General features: G+C 35.6%; 1 protein-coding gene across 7 annotated transcripts in view; it reads right to left on the bottom strand.

Annotated features, from left to right (window-relative positions):
* Positions 1 to 18,161, bottom strand: part of LOC124641358 (A disintegrin and metalloproteinase with thrombospondin motifs 16) — a 167,120-nt gene that overhangs the window by 27,199 nt on the left and 121,760 nt on the right. The gene's annotated exons all lie outside the window — the stretch shown is intronic.

Genomic DNA, 18,161 nt, shown 5'->3' with positions numbered 1-18,161 from the left:
ATACCACCAACATTAATGGACCGTAGTGAAAGAAAATATTAATTTTGTGATTCAACCTTGAAAATAATTTAAAGTAATGTAAATTGGTCCCTTAATATCTTCTTAGTATACCTAAAGCTACCTTAATACGGTAATAGAACAACAAACTGTTAATATGCATAAACAATGCATTATTATATAATTGAATACCTATTTTATGCAACAATGCCTTACATAATGTTGAAATTATTACATACAATCATTTTATCTAACTATGGTCTAACCAGTTACCCAGAATATGGGTTACATCCATACTTTGATAGTATCAATAATTTGATCGAGTACAGTGATGTCATGATAAAAAAATACGAACTTTTACTTTCTTAAAGAATTACTAACTATGCTTTTATGATAGTCTACTCTTTCCCATTATGATAGTCTACTCTTTCCCATTATGATCTGTCGTCTTTTTTAGGGTTCCGTACCCAAAGGGTAAAACGGGACCCTATTGTTTTCGCTCCTCTGACCGTCCGTCTATCACCAGGCTGTATCTCATGAACTGTGATAGTTAGAGAGCTGAAATTTTCACAGATGATGTATTTCTGTTGCCGCTATAACAACAGATACTGAAAACTAGAATTAAATCAACCTTTTGGGGAGCTCCCATACAACAAACGTGATTTTTTTGTCCGTTTTATAAATAATGGTACGGACTACGGAACCCTTCGTGCATGAGTCCGACTCGCACTTGGCCGGTTTTTTAAACCACCTATGTTGCAGTAGATTTCGAGTCTCTACTTGGTGCAAAAAGTTTTAAACCTCCAAGGTCAGCTGTGATGCAGTTTCTATAAACTTTACTTAAACAAGTGACCCTTCTTTTCAACTCAAGTATATTATATTTTATGGTTTGTGAGGAATTATTTATTTTGTGCCTTGGTGTTTACAAAATGATTCAGTAAGTCGGAATTTTAAAAGAGTCCCTTTACCTTCTGGTCTTTCCATGTCTGTGTTTTAATTTTAAAAGACGCAAATAAATATCAAGATTCAAATCAAAATCTGATAAACCATATTAAATTATGAAAACTTCTAATAGTCACGATCGCCACGAACACTTCAAACTAGATATCAATTGAATTGTTAAAACTGTAACAAATACATATCAAATTATCCAAATGACTATTGTACATTTATGGCCGTTCCCAATATTCAAACCATCAGTTGTTTTACTAACTAACTGTTACGGTTTTTTTAACTGATGATTGAAAAATCAGCCCTTAGGGCTGATTTTTCAATCATCAGTTAACTTCTATCTGAGGAATAAATATGGCGGTTTGACATATTTTCCATACAAAAGCTGTCAAAACGTCAAAAATATTCCTCAGATAGAAGTTATCTGGCGATTGAAAAATCAGCCCTTAAGATAGGAACTTGACACAACTTGTACGGGGCTTTATTTTAACGACGTCAAAAATCATCAAATGACCCCTCCCGCTGTGGGTTAGCAGCGGTGAGGGAGTGTCAGACTCTTACTGACTAAAAACCGTCGTGTTCCGTCGTAGGCTTTTTATGCACCAGGGCCGCGGTAATTCATTCGAACAATCCTGCAGCCATAGTATCGGGCTAATGTCAAAATTTTATCTCTAGTAGGTAAGCGAATCAACCGATAGATCAAATATTGGGTACGGCAGTAAGTGTAGGTCGTAAAATGTAACGAACTTGTGAATAAAACATTCTGTAAGGAGTATTTAATCCAATAAGAATAATACATATTATTTTATCTGTGGTTTTACTCCAATTCTGTCAGTTCGTAATTTAAGTTTCCCGCTGTTTTTGACAGGTAATGCATTATTGCATGGTCATTTAATTGTTAGTAGTTTTGCTATTGTAATAATAGCCTTGACTGCAATAGCATCAATACATTAAAAATAGACACTGTTTCCATTATTTTCATAGCCATACAAAACAACAAATAGTTTGACATTTGTATTTGTACTTATTTTGTGCATGAGCACATGATAACAGAAAAATTATCATAACATTAAATATATCCACAGGCATAATTTAAAAATAATATATTATTCTAATAAACTGTTCCTACAACAAAGTAGTATTCACTAGGTACATTGTTTGCTAAATGAGCATCGTAAAAACCATAAACAACATGAGATTTCATCTTACAACTGAATCCTTACTAATATTATAAATCGGAAAGTGAGTTTGTTTGTTTGTTTGTTTGTTTGTTCCGCTTTCACGCCGTAACTACTGAACCGATTGCTTTGAAATTTTGCAGACGTAAAGTTAGAAGTCTGGATTAAATAATAGGGTACTTTTTATCCCGAAAAAAATAGATATTCCCGAGGGAAAACAAAAATATTGTTTGCTTGATGGATGGATTGTAGATGGCGCTGTGTGTCGTTTAAAACAAGGTAATATATTGCAAACGAATATAAACATGTAAATTTAGAAGCTAAATGATACGATAATGAATCCCCGAAAATGAGGAATTCCCGAGGGATGATGTACAATTTGTTTAATCGTCTAAACTGTTTTTTTTTACATCTACTTATATATTGCAAACGAATATGAACATATAAAGGACAATGGGCAGATTGGTATACCCCACCAATAGCAATGTCATATATATCATTGGATAGGCCTTTTTATGTAGAACAACATTTACTATGACAGCTTTGCTGAAATGTTTGTCCGTTCTGAGATATAGATCAAAAACTGTGCAAAAGTTAGAACTAAGTAATCTATTGATAACTCAAGTTTTTAAAGGAAAATCTAAGTACTACCAAGTGTAAGTCTTGTAAGTGCTACCTGCTGTGCCCGTTAGGGTCCATAATTGTTACTATTATGTAGCATTTCAACCTTTTATTGTATCAACTGGATTTTGGGCGTAATGAGAAACCGCACCAATAGCAAAGTCATATATATCGTTGGATAGGTCTTTTTAATTGGAACAATATTTACAATGACAGCTTTGTTCTATTGTTTGTCCGTTATAAAAGGTTGAAATGCTACATACCTAATAGTAACAATTATGGACCCTAACGGGCACAGCAGGTAGCACTTACAAGACTTACACTTGGTAGTACTTAGATTTTCCTTTAAAAACTTGAGTTATCAATAGATTATTTAGTTCTAACTTTTGCACAGTTTTTGATCTATATCTCAGAATGGACAAACATTTCAACAAAGCTGTCATAGTAAATATTGTTCTACATAAAAAGACCTATCCAATGGTATATATGACATTCCTATTGGTGGGGTATACCAGGTCCCATATATTTGTGCCCATTGTCCTTTAGAAGCTAAATGATACGATAATGAATCCTCGAAAATGAGGAATTCCCGAGGGATGACGTACGATTTGTTTTATCGTCTTAACTGTTTTTTTTACATCTACTTATCCTGAATTAACTATAATTCAACGAATTACTAATTGGTATAAGTATTAGTTAAGTTATTTCGTTCTTGAGGTATGCGATAGATGGCGCTGGGTGTTTTTAAAACGTGGTAACGATGTGTTTTTAAAATACATAAGAAGTGGAATGATAGCTTTTTAAAACGTGGTGACGTTGTTTTTTTTAAGATACGTAAGAAGTGCAATGATATCTCGCGCTTTAACCTGTAGCTCATTGTTCAATCGCGAGCTTCCCGATAGCTCGATAGATGGCGTTGTGCTTTTCTGTATCGTGGTGTTAAGGTTCGTCGCGAATTAGTCTGTTTTGAAATCAGTGGGGCCCAGTAGCGCCAGGGCCAGCCGCGGCTGCGGGTTGTTCGAAAGAGGTACCGCGGCCCTGGTATACAAAAGGCCTAGGACGGAACACGACGATTTTAGTCAGTAAGAGTCTGACACTCCCTCACCGCTGCTAACCCACAGCGGGAGGGGTGAACCGAATTCCACGCGGGCGGAAAGCTAGTAATTTATAAAGCATCTTCCACACGACCCATATCAGGCGAATATGTCATCTGTCAAACTCATTTGACAACCGTTGACAGGACAGTGACAAAAATGTCAATAAATCAAAAACCGAATACGTTAGCAAGAAAACCGTGAGAATTGAATGAAAAATAAATAATTTGCAAATATGATGATACTCGTGCGTATGCTAATTGCTTATAACATGCGTGTTTATAACTTCAACGCAATTATTATTAATAATTTTTTTTTTTTTTTTTTTTTTTTTTTTTTATTAGCCTGTGCTGTCCCACTGCTGGGCAAAGGCCTCCCCCAAAGCCTTCCACTTTTCTTTATCCCTCGCTGCTTGAGGCCAGTCCGAGAGGAAGCTGTCCAAGTCTTCCCTCCAGCGTTTCCTTGGTCTCCCTCTCGGTCGCCTTCCATCCTCCGGGATCCACTTTGTGGTTATATTGGCCCACTTGTCCGGGTGCATTCGACAGATGTGACCCGCCCAATCCCACTTCAACTTCGCAGACTTATTGCCCACATCGAGTATGCCCGTCTTGGACCGGATAATGGTGTTGCGTATCCGGTCGCTTAACCGTATGTTGAGCAGGCTACGCTCCATGCTTCTTTGGCATACTTTTAGCCTGGACTTCTGAGATTCGGTCAAAGACCAAGTCTGAGCGCCGTAGGTTAGGATGGGCAGAATACACATGTCGACTAGTTTTCGCTTCAGCGATAAAGGGAGCTCACCCTTCATAAGCGACTTCATGGACCAGTAGCTCTTCCAGGCGTTTTCGATCCGTCGGTCGATTTCCTTGTCTTGCCTGTTTTCGAAGGACACTAACTGGCCCAAGTAGATGTATTCGTCGACATGTTGTATCTCTTGCCCATCTACCTCGACCCTACGTTTCGCGCTATTAGTCATTACTTTAGTCTTTGACCGGTTCATCACAAGCCCGACTTTGAGGCTGGCGGAGCTCAGCTCTTGGAGCATCTGTTGCAGCTGTTCTGCCGACGGTGCGAATAGGACAATATCATCTGCGAAGCGAAGGTTAGTGAGTATTTTACTGCCGACTCGGATACCCTGCGATATCCAGGGGTCGGCCAGTTCCTTAAAAACCTCTTCGAGTGTGCTGGTAAAAAGTTTTGGTGAGAGCGGATCACCCTGCTTGACTCCTTTATGTATCTGAAATTTGGTGCCTGATGTGTCTAATTTTATGTTGGCGGTGCTATTGCTGTATATGGCTTTCAGGAGGTCTATGTATGTTTTTTCTATGCCTTGGTCTTCTAAAGCTGAGAATATTGCTGAATGTTTTATACTGTCAAAAGCCTTTGTATAATCTACGAATGCCAAGTACAATGGTTTCTGGAACTCTATGTGTTTTTCTATAATTTGGTTAAGTGACTGGAGGTGGTCTGTTGTGGAAAAATGAGGGCGGAATCCAGCTTGTTCTGGTGGTTGATGAGAGTCTAATTGAATGTCGATGCGGTTGTGAAGGATTTTGATGAAAGCTTTGTAAATGTGCGAGACTAAACTAATGGGCCTGTAGTTGTTTATATCGGCTTTGTCTCCTTTTTTGTGAAGAAGTATGATGTTCGAGTGGCACATCATGTCTGGGATCTTGCCGGTTTTCAATATGTTATTGAATAGACTAGTGAGGTGTGGAATAAGTGTAGCTGAGCCGAGTTTTAAGGTTTCAGTAGTAATGCCATCTTCTCCAGGGCTTCTACCATAATGCATTGTCTTAAGGACTCGATGGACTTCGGACCTTGAGATAGGTGTAATGTCGTCCGAGTGGTGGTATGTAAGGTCTGTGCTTGTTTGCTGATTATCGGAATATAGGGAACTATAAAATTTTGTGCATATTTCTATGATCTTTTGTCTGCTGTGTTGTTTAGTGCCAGTTTCGTCCTTTAGACTATTGATCCAGGCTTTGCTTTTTGAAATACCTTGTTTAGCAACTCTTAAAGATTGGTGTTTCTCTAGTGCAATTTTAACTAGTTGAGTATTTTGAGTTCTGAGGTCTTTTCTAATGGCTCTTTTTACTTGTTTGTCTAGTATTCTGTGATGTTCTGATCCTATTTCGTACGTATTTCTCTGGTCTATTAGTCTATTTGTATGCATGGTAAATTTAGAATTTTTCTTTTTGTTTATTTTTATGCTGTTACAACTTTTTCTGATGCCTGAAATTATTTTCTGATATTGCTCTTCTACTTCGGTGACATTAAGATCTAGTCCTTCAAAATTATTTGCCAATGTTAAGTTAAATTGTTCGCCACAGTTTAATAGCACTTCTTTATTTAGTTTTCTAATATTCTGTGCTTTAAATATTCGTGCCCTATGAATTTTGAAATTAAATTTGAGCTTAGTACGAAGTGGTCTATGATCTGAACTATATTTTATCTTGTTGATGACACTAACGTCTGTTAATATTTGTCTATCGGATGTTAGTATGTAGTCAATTTCATTCTTTACTCGGTTATTTGGTGATGTCCACGTCCATCGTCGCTGTTCTTTTTTAGGGAATAGTGTGTTAGCAATGATAAGGTTTTGGCCAAATGCAAATTGAATTAGTCGGGTTCCTCTTTCATTTCGGGTCCCTAAACCATGTGGTCCTAAAATTGTTTCGTTGTCGGATTCTTGTCTTGTACCGATTTTTGCATTGTAATCGCCCAGGATGATATTCCATGTCCCTCGGTTTTCTTCACAAGCTTTGTTCAGTAGGTCATAAAAAGTCTCCACCTCTTCGTCTGTATGAGTACTAGTAGGTGCATAAACTTGGATGATTGTTAGTGTTTTTTTGATAGTGATACGGAATTTGAGAACTGCTATTCTTTCAGAGTAAGCTTTAAATTCTATTATATTGTCCTTCCACTTTTTTGCAACCATGAACCCCACGCCATGCAGTCCGTTAGTTTCTCCGAAGTGAAAGAAGATGGAATTGTCTCTTTCTTCTGTATGTTCTCCTAGCCTTCTAACCTCTGCTAAGCCTATTATGTCCCAGTTGATGTCTTTGAGAGCATTTTCTAGTTCGGTAAGTCGCTCGTCTTTCATGAGTGTACGGACGTTGTATGTCAGAACATTAAGCATACCGGAATCCCTTAAAACTTTAGCCGGAGTCGTTTGACGGTTGATCGATCCCTCCCGGAGATTCACCTGGCCCCTGACTCCAGTACCTTGCCGGCGCCCGTCAACGCCAGCGCAGTAGCTGGAGTCGCCGGGAACTTGGGGCATTGTTGTTGTACTTTCCATATTTAGGGGGGTTTGGACCTTAACCCGCCGCGCTGGTCCAGTGCGTGTTGGCGGGCGCCAGAGCCTCGTTTGTCGAATGCAGGGTGTACCACGGGCAGGTGAGGTTGGCTTGAGTTCCTAGGTTGTTATTGGGACCTCCTTACACCCCCATTAATAATAATAATTTAATATAACAACGCTATTATAATAATTATTATGCCTCATTTACCTTTGATGGAACGCCTTTTGTAATAAAAGGATAATATTTCACAGTAGTGACTGTTCCGTAGTTTGTTTTTGTCCTAATAAATAATAACAAAGAACATATTTTTGTGCCAGTTAAGGGAATGCAATAAAAATACTTACATATTTGTCATATTTTTTCAGACACGAAGTAGGTAAGTAGGTATGTCGTGTGACAGAATGTCGTACGGATCAAGAAGGACTTAATAATGTCACATTAGATAATAGATAGATAATACAACCATACCTACAATATTAATAATTTTGAAAAAGACAGTGAGTCAGACAGACACTTCAATAATATACCGTAAATCTTCCTACGTCAGACAAATACTATGCCGAAAACCGCATCAAAATTGGGTCAATCAAACATGATCCACGCACAAACCTCATATTCCGGAACCTCCTTTTTTTGAAGTCGGTTAAAAAAGGTCTAACACAAAATACAAACCTTGATTACCCTTTTTCAAAAAACTAAAAGCTCACTTCGAGTAATTGAAGGCTTGTATTAAACCTGTTTTAAAAGAATTGTTTGCAAACAATAACCTATTTCAGTGGGCTATTGAGCTACGCAATTGCTCTCGCATTACGCACGTATTCTGGTAATGCGATAAATTCGAGCAATTAATGTGAGAAACAATTCGAGCGGTAACGCGAGGAACGATCTGACGTCAGTTGAGTATGAAGAGGAGTTTGCCGTCCCATCGGGCTATGAAAGTGAAGGAATAGTGAGTGCACATATGTCTGCGCAAATGCGTGTGCAATATAATATGTCCTGCGCAGCTGGCTAATCTCCTTATATGAAAACAGCCGCCGTAGCCGATAATCGGCTAAGAGGACATCATGAAGAGGAGTCTTCTGAATGTTGCTAAATAGAAAACTACATTCTAAGTAAATTAGGTAAACTTTTTAATTTGTTAGAAAAACTATGGAGTTTGCAGCTAGCACTATGTAGTCTCAATTTCGAGTTTATTTGCTGCCCGAAGTTAGTGTAATATTTATTGCGAAAAGTGCTTATTAAAATGAGTATAGTTTAAATAAATGTTTAAGACTTTGCGTTTAAAAGCAAATAGCTTATATATCTATCATATTACTTATGTAACTGGCATTACTAAAAACGTATAACTTATATTTAATTAAGTAATTATATCCTTTAACATAAGCACACACATCACAGTCCACCTTAGAGCATTAAATCAACTAGAGACACCGTAACCGCACAATGTCTACACGAAACAGTCTGCCAATTTACTCGCCGGAGGAAAAGCAACAAATAGTGACAACTCACTTACCGATACACTTTCCATCACATCGTTACTCATACTCACGATAAAACTAACAAACACGCATTTTCACACATGACCAATATAAGCGACACTCTAGAACCTTTGGTACTAGAAGGGAAGACTCAGTATTAGCGTGTCCGGTTGTGTAGACACTCTAAGTAGTCAACATGTGTGTTTACAGACGCGCATGACGTCATCACGGGCCAGTGCGCAGATGCACGTGATCGCTAATGAGGTAACATTATCATTTCTAATCATGGTGTTTTTATTTCACGCATTTTTTTATATCTCTAATGTTTATTTTGACCGCTGGCTGCTAAATATCTTTCCTTTTATTTGTGGTAAAGTTTGCTTATTGAATAACACTTTATATCACTTACTTAATAACTTTATATATATGTATATATTTTTTAATTAGTAATATCTCTTAATCTTGCCAAAGGGGTTGATTGATTTACCACCTCTTTTGTTTAAATAAAGCAAACTTTAGCAATAGGTTGCTTTACTTGCTTTGTAAATCAAAACTTTGCGATCTTATTTTCTAACTAAAATAATAATAAAATGACGTCTTTAAAACAACTTTTTGTATTTAAAAATAACTAAAAATCCCAAAGGATCAGCCGCCATTATACCCCACCACTTTAAAAAAAACAACTGTCAAAACCACAACCAAGTAGAACTAGGTACTGTCAGAATATATCATAAACAATTATACCACGTGCTTATAGAGCTCGCAAATATATGCAAAGATAAAGTAATAGCCCATCTAAATTGTAAAAATATTCATAATCATGGATAATCGTATACATTATAGGATATAAATGGCTAAACTTAGCCATAAATAAAATTAAGTTGGCCTTAGCTTAAGAAAGCTTTTGTCCAAAATCAAAATCTTACCTACGTCAAAGATTTTTATATTAGGTATTATTTTTCAACAAAATACATGCAGAATTATGTGGTTTTGGAAAAATTATACCAGTCTATCTATACATATAATAAATCTGTAAAAAAAGTGTGTCTGTACATTGAATATATTAAAAAAATAATAATTGGGTGGGGTTTAGAAACAGTAATGGAGCACAAATCCAAAAAAAAAAAATTGTCTGTATGTCTGTATGTCTGTATGTCTGTATGTCTGTATGTCTGTTTGTTTGTACACGCTAATCTTCGGAACTACTGAACGGATTTCAATGACTTTTTCTTTGTTGTATCAGTATTAAGCCTGGTCAACATATAGGCTATAATTTATCTTCGAAACTTGAAGACCTGATGCAGAACACCAACAGACCAACAAAACTATAAGAGATACAAAAATGGTGCCATGGCAAAAATTGTTTCATGTGATGAGCATTTTCAGCTGAGATAATAAATTTGAAGATCTGGAACACCTGATGTGGAACCCCAAGAGCCCAGCTTCTCTGTACCATATACAGGTATGACGTTTTAGCAAAAGTTGTTCAATTTGATAAGCACTTTCTATTGACTTATACAAATTGAAGATCTAAAACACCTGATGTGGAAGTCCAGGGGCCCAGCTAGACTATAGCATATAGAGGTATGACGTTTCAGCAAAAGTTGTTCAATCTGATAAGCACTCTCTGTTGACTTATAAAAATTGAAGATGTAAAACACCTGATGTGGAACCCTAGGTGCCCAGCTAGACTATAGCATACAAAAATATGACGTTTTAGCAAAAGTGGTTCAATCTGATAAGCACTCTCTATTGACGAATAAACACCGAAGATCTGGAACACCTGATGTGGAACTTCAAGAGCAATACTACACTGTCTTAAAATGTATAGAAATGAATGTTATGAAATAGGTATGGTGAATTAAAAAAAGTAATTAGTCCGTCTTTTAGATAACCCTAAAATAATGGGCACGTATTTTTTCTTTTCTTCTTCTCACAAATAAATAATAACGAAGATATAACACGCTTGAATTTTGTTTTAAGTCATGCTTAATACAAATTTTACATACCTAGACGTGGCGTCACGAGCCCCCACTCTCCGAATTTGTTGCGTTATATCTCATTATTATTTTGTATGTCTCTTCCAGACCGACCACCGACCGACCAGACAGAGTTCCGAATTTTCGGCAGGAAAACGTGGGGCCGAAGCCAACACGCTGAAGCCCTTTTGAGACAACTTTAATGAAATGGTGACACAAAACCGACGATTATCCCTTTATACACTATAGGAATGTACCCAAGGATAGTCCTTGGGTACATTCCCCGTTTCAGTGCTAAACTATTGCTAACTATGGATGAAAACTACTTGGGCTATTGTGATGAGATGCTAATGGACTAGGAATGGGGAAACTACGCGAACTAAGGATACCTGCCGATGACAATGTATTAGATACATGTAAAAATGGCAGGTGGAGACTCGGACTCAGACCCCCGGGAATCAGTCACTGAATAGCAACAAGAGGGCAACAGGGACATCATGAACGACTGAAGGGCGAGGATACCTCGGCGGATTTTAAACGCAGATTACGCGCTCCCTGTGGGTCACTTACCACGAGGCACCTATCCTCCGAGCAGGGCTACTTACCCTGCTCCAGCGACTCCACTCTGGACGGCCAAGCCAAGCCAGAGGCGTGAGACCTACCACCGTCATGGTTCACTCCGACCGGCCGGAGATTGGGGACAGTATACTCTCCTTGGAGGACTCAGTATATATAGCCCCGCGGGGTCGCTACTCCCCGTCATCAGCCTCAGATGTCCTGCGGTGCTTATATATCATTATTATTGTCGTTATTATCTCAAGAGCCTTTGTCCCAATTATGTTAGGGTCGACTTCCAGTCACGATGCAACTGAGTACCAGTGTTTTACAAGGAGCGACTGCCCATCTGACCTCCACAACCCGGTTACCCGCTCAACCCAACACCCCTTGGTAAAACTGGTCAGACTTACTGGCTTCTGACTACCCATAACGACTGCCAAGAATGTTCAATGACAGCCGGAACCTACAGTTTAAAATCCCCTCCAAATAACGGTCATTGGTATCCAAAATGTACGTAGAAAGAAAATACGAACTTAGAAAATTTGCATTGGCAGGTACTTGCCAGATCTGGAATCAAAGACGCACGCTCATACTTGAGAGATTGGTTCTCTACCCACTAAACCACCACGACTTCCACTAAGTCATCACGACTTTGTCATCTCAGTAACATTTAATGTTTTTTTACGTAATTAATACGTGTAATATTTTTGCCACATACGTACGGTACGTTTCTGTTGTAATGGCTATGCGTATTCCGTTGTTTTCAAGTCAACGGGCCCTTAAAATTCTATATCAGACGATCTTTGATTTTGCTGACCCCGTAGTCGCTGGCATAAGGGACAGGATCCGCGTACGAAGTCGCGGGCAGAAGCTAGTCTATAATAATAATGTTATTTTGTGTGTTTCCCCAGGGGGTTTAATTTTTATCCGCCTTTCAATCTTAGCCATCATTGTATTAACTAGTTTGAAAATGACAAGTAACTAATAATGCTAAGTAACTAACTGGTTTTGTGTATTTTCTTATATAACAATGTCAACGCTGAAAAAAGTTGGCAATAGACCAATAGACAATTTAGAATGGGAAAACGCGCTTTTGACATGTAAGCTAACAAAACAAAAATATTTTTACTCGAGCGCAAATTGACTGCACCATAACTGCAACTTTCTTGCGCATTGCACATTTCTGTAAGAGAAACCTTACCTATAAATTCAGGATCAAATCTCAGGAATGCATGCTTATGGATACAGCGACCATAAATTATTGGTTTTGTGTCAAAAAGCTCGATAAACGACTGAAATGTGGTACGAGCTGGGCTTAAGGAGGTTCAATACTGAATCATAATTTTGTGCTCTTTCTTGATTGGTGAACCTAGTGCTACATAACTATAACAAAACCATCAACTATCAACTGGCTGCCCATTGGTCAAATCAACGATTTGACGGCTAGCTACGTTTGGTTATAATTACAGAAAGTTACAAGAGGATTAGTCAAACAAACATTTTGAAAATGACGGATCACAGCGCCGATTACAAAATCGACTTTCGTCAAAATACTAACGACTTTTTTCTACAACACTACATTAAAATACCTACGTAGTTCCAAGAAGAAAAAAATCCCTCTGAATTATTACACGAACGCCGCGTAAATCTAGCGAAATTATCAATCCGATATTCTAGACGTACATATATTCAGCCAATACCGTATAATATGCTAATTTATATGGATGTACAAATTCGCTAGTTCTAGCCACGTGTGCACAGCGAGCGTAGAATAAAAACTTACCTCATTTCAATAACAAGATTTTATTTAAATCACAAATGAGTTTGATGATCGTTTGCAAAATTGTGACCAGATTACAAAATCTTCGATTATTTTCTACGGATTGTTTGTACATTTCTGTGTGGTTGGTCACTGGAAGAATAAGATGAGATGGTACTATTTTTGACCCAACCTTTTTCTTAAAATAGATTTTTCATTATAAGAATGAAAAATCAAAATGATCAATGAAGAAGGTCAAGCAATACCTAAATATGTTCAAACTAGCTTCGGCCGGTGGTTTGCCTGTTTATCAAAGGAACTAAACCGCATCCAGGTAAGAGGTAGCCCATAGGCATTATATTATTCTGATATTAATTTATGCTATATATATTACTGTCAAGTTTCATAAAAATCCGTTGAGCCGTTTGCGCGTGAAGAAGTAAAAACATACACACGCACAAACTTTGGCATTTTAAATAAAATTATTGTGATTAGCTTGTCGTTAAATATTAACTATTAATATAGAGCAGTTTGTTAACATAAATAACAAATTCAAACATGGCGGTTTTTCTTTATGATGTCAATTTGACGAAACACACCAATAAATAAATTCATATTAGATTCATTTTCCATATGATATAAATATGATCAGTTTGTGTTATATGGATTTAATTTTTAATTAAGTTAATATTGTTATTCTAAACTAATATTATGTAATTGCCAAGAAGTAGTAGGTAATGCATTTCTGAAATCGAATGTAAAAAAAAACACAACTGTCTCTAGTTTTTTTTTTAACAGAGAAAATATTTGTAATTTCTTAAACCTACGTAAGAATATCACATTTTTTGGAAATTTCAAAAATCTAGCCCATTCAGTAGACCCGAACGTTAAACACAAAAAAAAACTTGATCATAATAAAAAAAAAAAACAAATCAAAAGAATTTAAATCTAATTAATTCTATAATCGTATCATAAATTCTAATGGTTTTATGAGATAGAAATGATTTGATAATTATTATCACATGTATGGCCACGCGAATAAAAACGTGTCTTTCGAAATAAAAATAAAAACCATAGACAAAGAGAGTGTTTTTGATATTAGTTTTTTTTATGAAAATGATTCTAATGAAGAAATTAAATTCTACTTTATTATGCATAAATTAATTTACATTTCGTTTCTTTTTCTCGACATTTGTATCGAAATAACACAAATATGTCATTGAATTTGTTTTTATTTATTTTAACACATGCAAGTTAAAACTTTGATATTTTAAGGCAATTTTTTAACTTGCTTTTGCTACTTTAAATTCATAAACTGCCTAGCCTTTTCCCATATTATAATTTTGACGTCATGGATACACGGCTTAAGCAGAACTTCTCGACACAAATTCATCCATTTTGAATCATAAACAAAAATATATATAAAAAAAAAACTATTCATAGACAATCAACTATCAATTATTATTATTCAATGTAACAGTTCTATTCAAATATTCGCTTCATCAATATTCTTAACTATATAATCTGGGCGTGTTCCTATTAAAATAACTAGTTGATGTACTCTGAAGTAACTGTGTTCTTAAATAATGCATTCGGTCTGGTCCAGTTATGTAACTATTATTTTATTTACTGCACCTTGAATATTGTAAATTAAAATAAACGAACGAGTGCTTATTTTACATTTTGTTTCTGTTTACATTTCGCAAAAAAAAAAATTGGAAACAATGCGAAATAATGTTTGTTTTCAAGTTCTAGTTCTTGTGCACTAGTTCTATTTCTGAAATTCTTCCCCGACTATAAAATACAAGAACGGCAACCATAGACAATCGCATGAGCTACATATTATGAAGTTTAATAAAAGGAGGATGTCAGCTAACTACAGACTTTAGGAATCGAGATTGTATAAAAAAAAAATGTTTATTATTCACATCATTCTAAAATATTGGCTGACTCTTTTACTTATCAAGGCAAAAATAATAATTGGCATTTTCTCAATAAACAGACGAGATAAGAGCGATGATGATGATCAAAATTGTGTCCACATTTAACCTTATTATTGACGTATTTACTGACGCAAATAAACCCAATATAAGTCGAATAAAAGCTCGCTATATTTATTTATCAAAATTAAGATCTGCAGATGACCCTAAAGTAATCGGAGCGGTAATTGATACAGACAGCTTTGGATAAATTCTTTTCGATTAAAAACTGATTAACAAAATCATGTTCATTTGATGCTGATATTATATCAAATTGATATCGAAGCCTTTTTGATAAATTAAAAATATTAAATATCGCTGATCAATGATTATTCTGTTTTTGATGTTAATCAATCCTCCCTAAAGCAATCCTACTTTATATTATAAATGTGAAAGTTTGTGAGAATGTATGGATGTATGTTTGTTATTCAATCACGCAAAAACGGCTGGACCAATTTGATTGAAATTTAGTATGTAGATAGGTGATACCCTGGATTAACTCATAGGCTACTTTTTATCAACACACCACGCGGGCGAAGCCGCGGAAGCTTGTACTAAATATATAATAAAATATTACGGTTAGGTTATAAAACCTACCTCATTAGGACACATTTGACGCAAAAGTCTGTAAATTATGTGAACTTTTTTTTTTTTTTAAAGGAGTTAATTGTAAACAAAACTGTGTGATTTGCATCTATTTCAATAGGCTATTAATATAAAAATAACTCATAAAAAAACCTAGGCTCTTACTACTTTACAAAAAAGTTAAACAGGCGTTCGTCACGTGTTTAAAGGTACATACAAATTATTCTCAAACACTTGACAACGCCTGTTTAACTTTTTTGTAGCAGTTCACTAGAATCTAAAGTTCTAAATACAAACCCTAACCTAACCTCGATCTAGGTATTTGAATCTCGCATTTACGATCAAGGTAAACAAACACACATACCTACAAACAGCTGTACTAAAAACGTGTTTATTTCGTTTTGACACCATTTTGGGCTCTACGGCTTACATTATGTATTTATGGTAATAAAGTCTAGATCTAGAACCAGACGTAGACATCTCAACGTCAGTATTACAGATAATATGCTAATAGTAATACGAATCCACTATGATTTGTTTTTGACTAACCTTGTTTGAGTATTGAATTGTAAAGTTGATTCTCTATGGTTTTTAGTGTAATGAGTTCTTATGTGTGTTCTCATTTTAAATAGTAATGGAATTTTGTGTATCAATATTCCTAAGCCGAGATTCTCTTATGAATCAGTCATATGATTTGCGGTTAGAGATAGAATTTAAATACTTTATTGAAATATTATGAATAGTTTGGATTTCTAATAATTAGTGTTAAAGCGAGAAAAAAAAAACTGTAAAATTTGAAAATAATTACGCATATTTTTTATAGAAAACAATCAACATTATATATTTTAATGTCAAAAATCTCTATAAATTAACCGTTTTGACGGCGATAACACTTCAATAATAATGAACTGGAATGCATAACGTTTTATTAACGAAACTGCTCTAGTTCGCAAATTAAATTGCTTATAGAATACAAAACAGTAGCGTATTTATTTACGAGATAAGATTGAGCGCATATAGGTATTGGGTGAGGATGAAAATGGGGATAAAAAGGGCTTTCAAATACAATTTAGCTATGGTTTTCACGCATTTCTATTAAAACCTGTTTCATATACAAAACCAAAATAATCTAAGTAGAGGTACGCAGAAAACAGTCATAAAAAACAAACCTCCTACTTTTTGGAAAGTCGGCAAAAAATTGGAGAGATTAGAAATGACTCAATATTTTTGATTATTACTTAGATGTTTGCATAGTAAGAACATCTTTTAATACATCCTGGATTGTATTATTAGCATTAGCATTAGTGAAACTAACGGAAATTATTGCCGGGAAAAGCTTGTTTCCCTTACATGTTAAAAACATGAAGAATCAAATGCTTATGAAACTACAGACAAATAAAACCAGGCGCCTTCTTGTATGTCGAGTGACGTACGATAGCCGTGATCAGTTATTACAAGTAACAAGACGTTCGGGTTCCTTGCCAAATCAAAACAAAGTCAATGATTGATCTTGATTGATAGGTGATTTTATTTGGAAATAATGTCCGGGTTCCGTAGAAGACATCCCCCGAACACCCTAATTTTGGCGTGATACTTTCTTAGGAGATTTTGCATAATGACATCTCCGCTAGTCATTTTGTTCTCCGTGTACCAAATCAAAACCAATTTATTGTTCTTATGGTGTTCACATAAATTATGTAATGAGCACAGTTATGTATTAATTAAAGGTTTACAAGCCAGTTAGTTTCTTCAATATTGTGATATTTCTTTAAAACGTCTTTTGTAAGAAATCATTTCAAAACATCCTATTGAGAATACTGTTGTCATAGTTTGTCGAAACGTTTTGTTATTATATTTTATAGACTTTGACTAGAAATTGACTTTTTAGAACCAGATTTCATTTGAATGTCATCTTTTGTGGATCGTTTGAATAATGGATTTTCTAAAATTGTTGAATAAATTCAGTTACAAACAATAAATTGTCAGTTCGATAAAAAACTAAAAATGTCAGATCGGTAAAAAACGCGTAGCCTAAATCTTATTATGCTTAATTTTATTTGACTCGAAGAATAAACGATTTTCCAAAGGTGGAAGGAATATACCTAAAGGTGATGATGATATTTGTACGAAACATACACTAGATGTTAGGAAAAGGCCGAGTCAGGATACATAGTGATACGAAATTGATCAAAAATTAATGTGAACAAAAAAGTAAGTACATTCTTGTGATTCCTTTCAAAAAAGGGATCTGATAAAAATCTTTTTTAGAATAAATTGTTAATATTTTTTTTTCGACTGGCGCACGTTTCCGACAATATTTTACCGTCTACAAAAGAAACCAAACGACATTTAGTCTTCCAAACTCAAATGCTTTTCCAATAACTTCACTAAGCTTCACTATATCAACCAAAAGAAAATGTAAACTAGAGGTATCTATAGTTTTTCCATCCCCCAGGCTATTTCTCTGTACATAGCTACTTCATGGTTAGATAAGACCTCCGTGGGAACCCGCTTTCACCGAAGACGAGCTGCTCGACTTTTTGTATCATCCGCCATAGAACTATTGTTTAGTGTAGGGTTGTTACAAGATCTGAGACTTGGTTGGTGCTTGTAGGCTTAATTGTTATGAAGTAAAGGGTAATTGTTGATGTATTGGAAATATAGATTTTTTGTTGCT

This window comes from Helicoverpa zea, chromosome 22 (assembly GCF_022581195.2).
Source record: "Helicoverpa zea isolate HzStark_Cry1AcR chromosome 22, ilHelZeax1.1, whole genome shotgun sequence".
Taxonomy (NCBI): Eukaryota; Metazoa; Arthropoda; class Insecta; order Lepidoptera; family Noctuidae; genus Helicoverpa; species Helicoverpa zea.
Note: the sequence above shows the minus strand (reverse complement) of the source record. Positions and strands in the feature narration are given on the sequence as shown.